General features: G+C 48.1%; 1 protein-coding gene across 1 annotated transcript in view; it reads right to left on the minus strand.

Annotated features, from left to right (window-relative positions):
* Positions 1-7,847, minus strand: part of LOC122789862 (U2 snRNP-associated SURP motif-containing protein-like) — a 1,539,784-nt gene that overhangs the window by 1,386,667 nt on the left and 145,270 nt on the right. The gene's annotated exons all lie outside the window — the stretch shown is intronic.

Below are 7,847 nucleotides of genomic sequence, written 5' to 3' on the forward strand. Positions count from 1 at the left end.
CCTTTTCCTTTGTCACCGCTATTCTGCTGACTATCTATCCTGAAACACTGTCAAATTCACATGCTCACTTCTTTCCAAAATGAGTCTCTTGCAGCATTGCCATTTGCACTACTCTTCCTTTTTTCTATACCTGTAAGGCCATTTACTTTCCAAAATAACATGCATAGTGTAGTCATTAGGATAAAAAAGGTGCATTTCCACCTTTGTTACATGTGCACACTAACGTTGGCAGGCTGATCTTTTATGCAGTTGTTTCTTTACATTTATCAAGCCTCTGCTTTAATGAAAATCCTCAAGTGAAATACATTTTCAAAACATTCTCCCTTACCCTATTAACAGACTAGAACAGACACACAAAACTATGTAAAGCTTCAAGAAATGAAGTTTAACCCTCCAGATAGGAACACTTGAATCAAACAGGCAGCTACACCCACAGGTATTACCTAACCTAAAATTAAAGTTACTCACGCTAAAGCACATGCTACAACCAGTATTCCCACTTAAAATGATTGCTGCCCTCTCTCTATTACTCTCCTATATGTGAAAAACAGCTGGTATGCTTTCAGAAAACTTTTAGTCCTACGAAAAACTACACTAGCTATCTTTAAATGAAACTAGATTGTGCACTGTTCTAATAAATGCACAAAGGCTGCTTGAGAAGTTCTCTCTTATTCACTTCCCACAACTTCGAACTATTTTTCACTGAACTGCTTACCATTGTACCTTTAACTTTTGCATTTCCTTCAGCAGAGAATGTTCAGAACTCTCAAGATTAAGTGCTTGCACATGCAGACAGCTGGTCTCCATGTACTCATAACAAGACAACATACAGCCCTGCAGACCAACATTTTTTAAACCTGCATTGCCACACCTCAACAGTCGAAGCACAACAGACAGCTCAAACATCAAACACAGTAAGTACACAACTGAAAGGCCTCATCAAGGCAAAGAAATGATGGCCATCCCTCTGAATCTCATTAGCAAGGAAAGGACTGAGAAGGTTTAGAAAAGGGGCACACACTGAAACAGTTCAACAGAACAATTATTGCTATACAGCTAGAGAACCACTCTGTTCAAAACAATCTGGTTGTCATAAGAGTGGTCCTTTAAACCCAGGATTCATCTACCACCTAGGGCTCCAACAGCAATAATGAACTGGGGCCCTCCCCTTGTACACAAACATAGTGAAGTTGGATAGGGTGTCCGTTGGCTCCTAGAAAAGGGAAATTTTTCTCTGGTAGTCAGGGCAGCCAAGGGCTTCCACTCTGGGAAATCCCACAAGTTAAGACTGCAATAGTGAGCCAGGAAGACCACCACCAGGATTCAACTACCACTGCTGGCAGCTGCAGACGAAACACCTACCTACCTGTGTGACATACAGAAGGCAAGATGAATTATGAGAATTTTTTCAAAAGTAAAAATATGAGTGTTAAAAAAGGCTCCTTGAAAACCTACTCAAATTCATCTTCACTGGAATCTATACTAAATCCTTGAAGCAAAATAACTACAGTCAAAACAAAACTTGAGAAAAGTTCACAACACTCCAACATAACTTTTAGTTATGTACTTACCATAACTTCGGATGTATGGGATCCATCTTGCCTACATTCATAACTGATGGGTTCGGAGCTGATCCATCGGCTCCGACTCGGCCACTATACAATAGAACGAAGTCTCTAATTGGCTGGGCTACCCCTTATCCCAGAATGCACCACGCCTGCTTCCCCAGATCTTGTTTGTTCGCTTTCATACCTACATCCAGACACAGAAAAACATAACAGCAACTGTAACAAACTAAAGTCCTTCAAGAGAAAGAACTCAGTAGAAGCAACATTTCCTCTAAATCCAATGGGAAGGGGGAAGGAGGGCAGGTACGTATGAATGTAGGCGAGATGGATCCCATACATCCAAAGTTATGGTAAGTACATAACTAAAAGATGTAATGGGATCCTATCTCGCCTACATTCATAACTGATGGGACAGCATCCCTAGCACCTAACTCCCGGGTGGCTCATTGGAAAACACTCCTGAGAACTGTGGAACCAAAAGAAGCTCTACCTGGAAAAGCCACATCTATCTTGTAATGAGAAATGAAAGTGTGCGGAGAAGTCCAGGTAGCGGCCGCACAGATATCATCTATCGATAACTTGGAGTGGAATGCTACAGAAGTAGCCATTGCCCTGGTAGAATGAGCCTTGATTGGGAATGGTAGCTCTTTGCCCAACTGTGAATAAATGAAGGAAATGCAATCTTTAATCCATTTGGCTATGGTGGTTTGAGCCACCGGTTGACCCAACCTATTTTCTGCAAAGGACACAAACAGCTGATCTGACTTTCGTGTCTGATTGGTCCTACTTAAGTAAAAACGCAGTTGTCTATGAACATCCAACTGATGGAAAATGTATTCTGCGTTATTGGAGAATTTGGGAAAAAACACAGGAAGCTCCAAGGATTGTTGAATGCATAAGGGGGATGCTACCTTGGGTAAGAAAGAGGGATTTAACTTGAGAGATACTCTGTCTTTGTGAAAGGTCAAATAAGGAGGACTAGAACAGAGGGCCTGAAGCTCTGAGACCCGCTTGGCAGAGGTTATTGCCACTAAAAAGGCGGTTTTCCAAGATGGAAATTTCATATCACAAGTAGCTGCTGGTTCAAAAGGGCAGGCAGTTAAAGAAGCTAGAACCATATTCAGGTCCCAAGGAGGCACAGGATGGGCTATTGGGGGCCGAAGGAGCCAAGCCCCTTTAAGGAAAGATTTGCAAAGCCTGTTTGCCATTAAGGAAGGCTCAAAGGAGACATGAAAATTAGAGATAGCCGCCAGCTGGACTTTGATTGTGGAAACTGAAGAGCCCAAACAAAACAAAGAAGCTAGGAATTCTAAAACCTGAGGTACTGGGGCGGTAAGGGGATCTAGACCTCGTTGCTGGGCCCAAACAGCAAACCTCTTCCACTTGCTGGAATACAGTTTAGTAGTGGAAGGTTTGTGAGAAGAGGACAAAATGTGGATAACGTCTGGAGAAAGAGAGTTATCTCTGACTAAGGTTGGAAGTGGAGTAACCAGGTGGCCAACCTCAAGGACCTGAGGGATGGATGAGACTGACCCAACTGATGAGTTAACAGGTCGGGCACCAGGTCCAGAAGCCACGGGCCCTCCACCGCATACCTCAGAAGGAAGGGGAACCAAACCTGACAAGGCCAGTGTGGAGCGATCAGAATCATGTCGCTTCCCAGATAAATCTCCTTCTGTATCACCTTCAGGAGAAGGCGAACCGGAGGGAAGGCGTAAAGTAGACCGGAGGGCCAACTGTGAACTAGAGCGTCCCTGGGAATCTGCCCCTGAGAGGGAGTCAGAGTAAAGAACTACCTGCATTTTGCATTGTGAGGGCTGGCGAACAAGTCACAACAAGGGAGGCCCCACTTGGCGAAAATGTTTGCAACCACCCTGTCGTTGAGAGACCACTCGTGGGGCAACAGAAGGGTCCTGCTCAGCCTGTCTGCAATCGCATTCGATTTCCCCGGAATGTGCGTTGCCACTAGGAAACGCTGGGTAGAAATCGCCTAATGCCACACTCTCATGGCCTCTCAGCAAAGAGGGTAGGACCTGGTTCTGCCTTGCTTGTTTATGTACCAGACTACCGACATGTTGTCGGACAGAATCGTAATGGTACCCTGGGGAAGAACATGATGAAGTGCTTGCAACACCAGTAGCACCGCTCTCATTTCCAGGATATTGATATGTAAGTGTGCTTCGTGAGCCTGCCACGTACCTTGGACAGACCTGTCCAGATAATGCCCCCCCCCCACCCTATCTGGGAGGCATCCGTGGTCACAGTGGCGACAGGAGGCTGAAGGGCAAGGGGTCGCCCCTGGTCCAGGTTGGACCGAAGCAGCCACCAACGTAGGTCCCGACGGCAAATTTCCGTTATCTGGACCAAATGGTCCAAGGGGAGATCCTGAAAAGACCATTGAACTGACAGTAGCCATTGCAGCACCCACATGTGCAGCCTGGCTAAGGGGACAAGAAGAATGGTCGAGGCCATCATGCCCAATAACTGCAGAATCAATCTGGCCTGAACTCGTGATCTGGGTAACAAGGTTTGAACCTGAGACTGCAGGACCTGAATCCTTTCTATCAGCAAGGATGCCCGCATTTTTCTTGTGACTAACTCTGCACCTATAAAGGTAATACGCTGAGACGGCTGCAGCACAGATTTTTTCCAGTTGAACGTGATTCCTAGTGAATGACCCAAACTGACTGTGGTCATAAGCGCCCGAACTGATAGATGCTTGGTGGTGGCAGTAAGGAGCCAGTCGTCTAGATAGGGAAACACTTGGAATCATCCTTGACTTCTCTAGTGAGCTGTCACTACTGCACACCCTGGGGGCTGTGGTGAGACCAAAGGGCAGAGCTCGGAAGTGGAAATGACTGGTTCCCAGGCAGAAGCAGAAGTAACTCCTGGACTCTTGACTTATCAGGATGTGATAGTAAGCGTCCTTGAGATCTATGGAGCACATCCAGAGATCCTTCTCCAATAACGGGAGAATGGACTGAAGGTGACCATTCGGAATTTGGATTTCTTTACAAAGCGATTCAATGATTTGAGGTCCAAAATGGGCCTCAAGTCCCCTGTCTTTTTTGGCACCAAAAATAATCTTGAATAAATTCCTGATCCGATCTGGTCTGCGGGGACAGGCTGGATGACTCCTTTTCTTAGCAGCTTTGAGACCTCGACTGCTGCTTGATTCTGCCGACTGGGTGGCACATAAGGGATTTTCCTGATAGGAAGAGGGGGTTTTATGAAAGGGATGAAATAGCCTCCGGTTATGGTTCGGAGCACCCACTGATCCTTGGTGACAGATTGCCAAGCCTTTGGGTGTTCCGCAAAACGACCCCCGACTGGCTCCGGAGATACGCAGACGGGCCACGTCTCAGGGACGGGGAGCGTAGGATGGACCACGAAAGGAATCGTGGTCTCCAGAGTTACGGGGGCCTCTGCCACCTCTGGGGCGACGTCTTCCTGAATTCCCCCCCCCTCTGCCTCTAGAGGGGGGATCACTCGGTGGAGTAGGGAAAAACCTTTGAGATTTCCTGAACCACATTTTCCCTCCTCTCTGGGCCTTGGGGTAAGGTCTAGAAGGAGCGGAAAAACGGGCCCCCACGGCAGTCAAGGTCTTGCCCTCCTGCTCGCACCGTGTCAGTGTGTCCTTCACCTTGGGTCCAAACAGGGAGGACCCATCAAAAGGTGCGTCGGTGAAGGAAGACTTAAAAGCCTCCGCAAAGGGACACAAGCGTAACCAGGCGTGTCTTCTAAGAGCCACGCCTGTTCCCGCTGCTCTACTCGCCCCTTCGGCCACATATGAGATGAGCGTCATGGACGAGTTGACAATCTAAGATAGGGTAGTCATCTGGGCGCCAACAGTCTGGGCTAACGCCTCAGGAAGGTTACCCGTAAGAGACTCTCCTAACTCTTTGAGGAGGTCCCTTTGGAGCCTGGTGAAATGACAAAGATAATTCAGCGACCGCAGGGTAAAGGCCGCTGAAGAAGGGGTGCGCTTCCCGTACCTATCCATGCTCCTGGAATCCTTATTAGGAGGGTGAATAGACGTTGAAGCCTCTGCCACGTCCTGCTGAGTAGCAGATGCCACCACCATCGCATCTACTGCAACTCCTTTGGTCAAAAATTCCTTCAGAGGAGGGGCTGAAAGGAACTTGTTAGGCCTGGCGGGCACCGGTTCCACAGAATCAGGGTGTTACCACACCCTTCGAGAAACTAAATCTAGCAATTCATTGAAGGGTGGAGACACCCAAGAGGTGGAGGGCTGGGCCCCAAAAGCCTAGAGGAATACAGACTCCTCCGCAAAAGGGGTTTTGGATTGCCAATCGCCTCTCTGTCTCAGGATCTCAAGGATATTTGAGAATGAAACGTCATCCGAAGACTATTTTGGGGACCCCTCCGCATCATCGAGGTCAGTATCTGAAGTGATAGACTCGTCCTGGGAGTCAACGTGCTTCCTCTTGCAATATTTCTTCCTTGGAGGTTCATCCGAAGCGGATTCAGAAGGATCTCACGAGAGAAGTGAACCCCCCAAGGGGGTATCCTCAGGCCCTGGGGCCCCCACTGTCGTAGGAATGAAGCACACCAGAAGCACCAGTTCCCAAGTCTAGGGACGGTGAGGTAGAGACTTGCTGAGCCGGCAAGGACATGGCCAGTGCACTCCTCATGGCCTCAAAAGCAGGACCTCCAGACTCTATGGAGGGTACCGGCTGAGAGACCACGGCGGTTCCAGGAATCCCTGCGGCCGACGCTCCGAGGGGAAGACTAGGCACCGAAGCTACCAGTTCCAAAGTGTTCCCCTCGGCCCCGACCGAGGAAGTCCCGGTACCGAACCCTGATGCCAAGGACAGGGTAGGAATGATGGTCGGAACCAAGAGACTCCGAGGGAGTCTCGGCTCTGACTGGACGACTCTGCTCTGCTCTACCAACACAGACTCCAACTGCTCCGAGGAGGTTGGAGGAGGAATCAGATGTGTCGAAGTGGGGATCGGCTCCGGAGCTGAGTGGGCTGGAGCAGAGACCATTTTTGCAAAAACCAGGAACTGGAAAAACCTCTGGATAACTCTGTCCAAATCAGAGTCAGACAACCTGGAAGATTTAGAGGAAATAGATGGGGGCCGAGACTACTTCTCTCTCGGCTCCAAAAGACCAGGGGACCGGCTCCGAAACGGCTCCAATACTATCGGCACCGGATCCGGAACCGTATGGACAAGTATCGGCACCGAAGGAGACTTCGGGGCAGAGGGAGGAGAGTCTGAGCTGCACACCTCCAAAGGCTCCGAGAGCAAAGAAGCCGAAGCAGGTGATTCGCCTCTCGATCCCCCAACCTGCGGCTCCGACACCAATGGAGCCAAGGAAAGAGGTATAGAGGAAGACCCTTCCACCCGAGGCTCCAAAGCCATTGGAGCAGAGGAAGAAGAGGTCGACCTGTGCTTCTTGGATGTCGGCTCCGACGGACTGGTCAGAGCCGACTACCTTTCCTTTTTTGAAGCTGGAGAGGAAGGAGAAGCCAAAGCTTCCTCAAAGGAGGGCTTAATAAGGCCCTTAAGGATCAATTTATTTTTATGTTCTTGAAGGACCCTAGAGGAAAAAGCATGACACACACTACATGTTTCCTGAAAATGTTTCGGTCCTATACAATATACACATACAGCATGGCTATCGGTAATGGACATTTTATAATTACACTTGGTGCACTTTTTAAACCCAGACTTCTGTTCTTTAGACATCCTGTCACACCACTGTTTTACCACAACGAGACCTTAAGTAGGACACGAGCCCTTCGACTCAAAACGGGACTGACCCGAGATACAGTACACCAAAAACGGGCAGAAGCCCTCTAATTAACGTAGTAAAGTAGAAAAACGTACAGTAAGACAATTTCAGCAACCACACAAATAAGGGCAAGAGCCCTCTAACTCAAACGTGCCTTGCCCGGTAACAGAGAAAAAAATACCAATCTCACAAAAAAAAACAGTTTACACACACAAGCTGTTAAAACAGCTGTTTGTTAAATTTATGAAGAAACCCCTAGGTCAAAAGACCAAAAAGTAACCAAACACACTACTTAGCTCCAGCCAAGTCGAGACCACGTCTAGCTTGAAAAGCGACAAACGAGATCTGGGGAAGCAGGCATGGTGCATTCTGGGGTAAGGGGTAGCCCAGCCAATTAGAGACTTCGTTCTATTGTATAGTGGCCGAGTCGACTCCGAACCCATCAGTTATGAATGTAGGCGAGATAGGATCCCATTACATCTTAAGTTGCACAAACTTATCATGCCAGGTTTAAAC

Source organism: Protopterus annectens, chromosome 15.part0 (genome assembly GCF_019279795.1).
Source record: "Protopterus annectens isolate FY-2018-M chromosome 15.part0, PAN1.0, whole genome shotgun sequence".
NCBI lineage: Eukaryota > Metazoa > Chordata > Ceratodontiformes > Protopteridae > Protopterus > Protopterus annectens.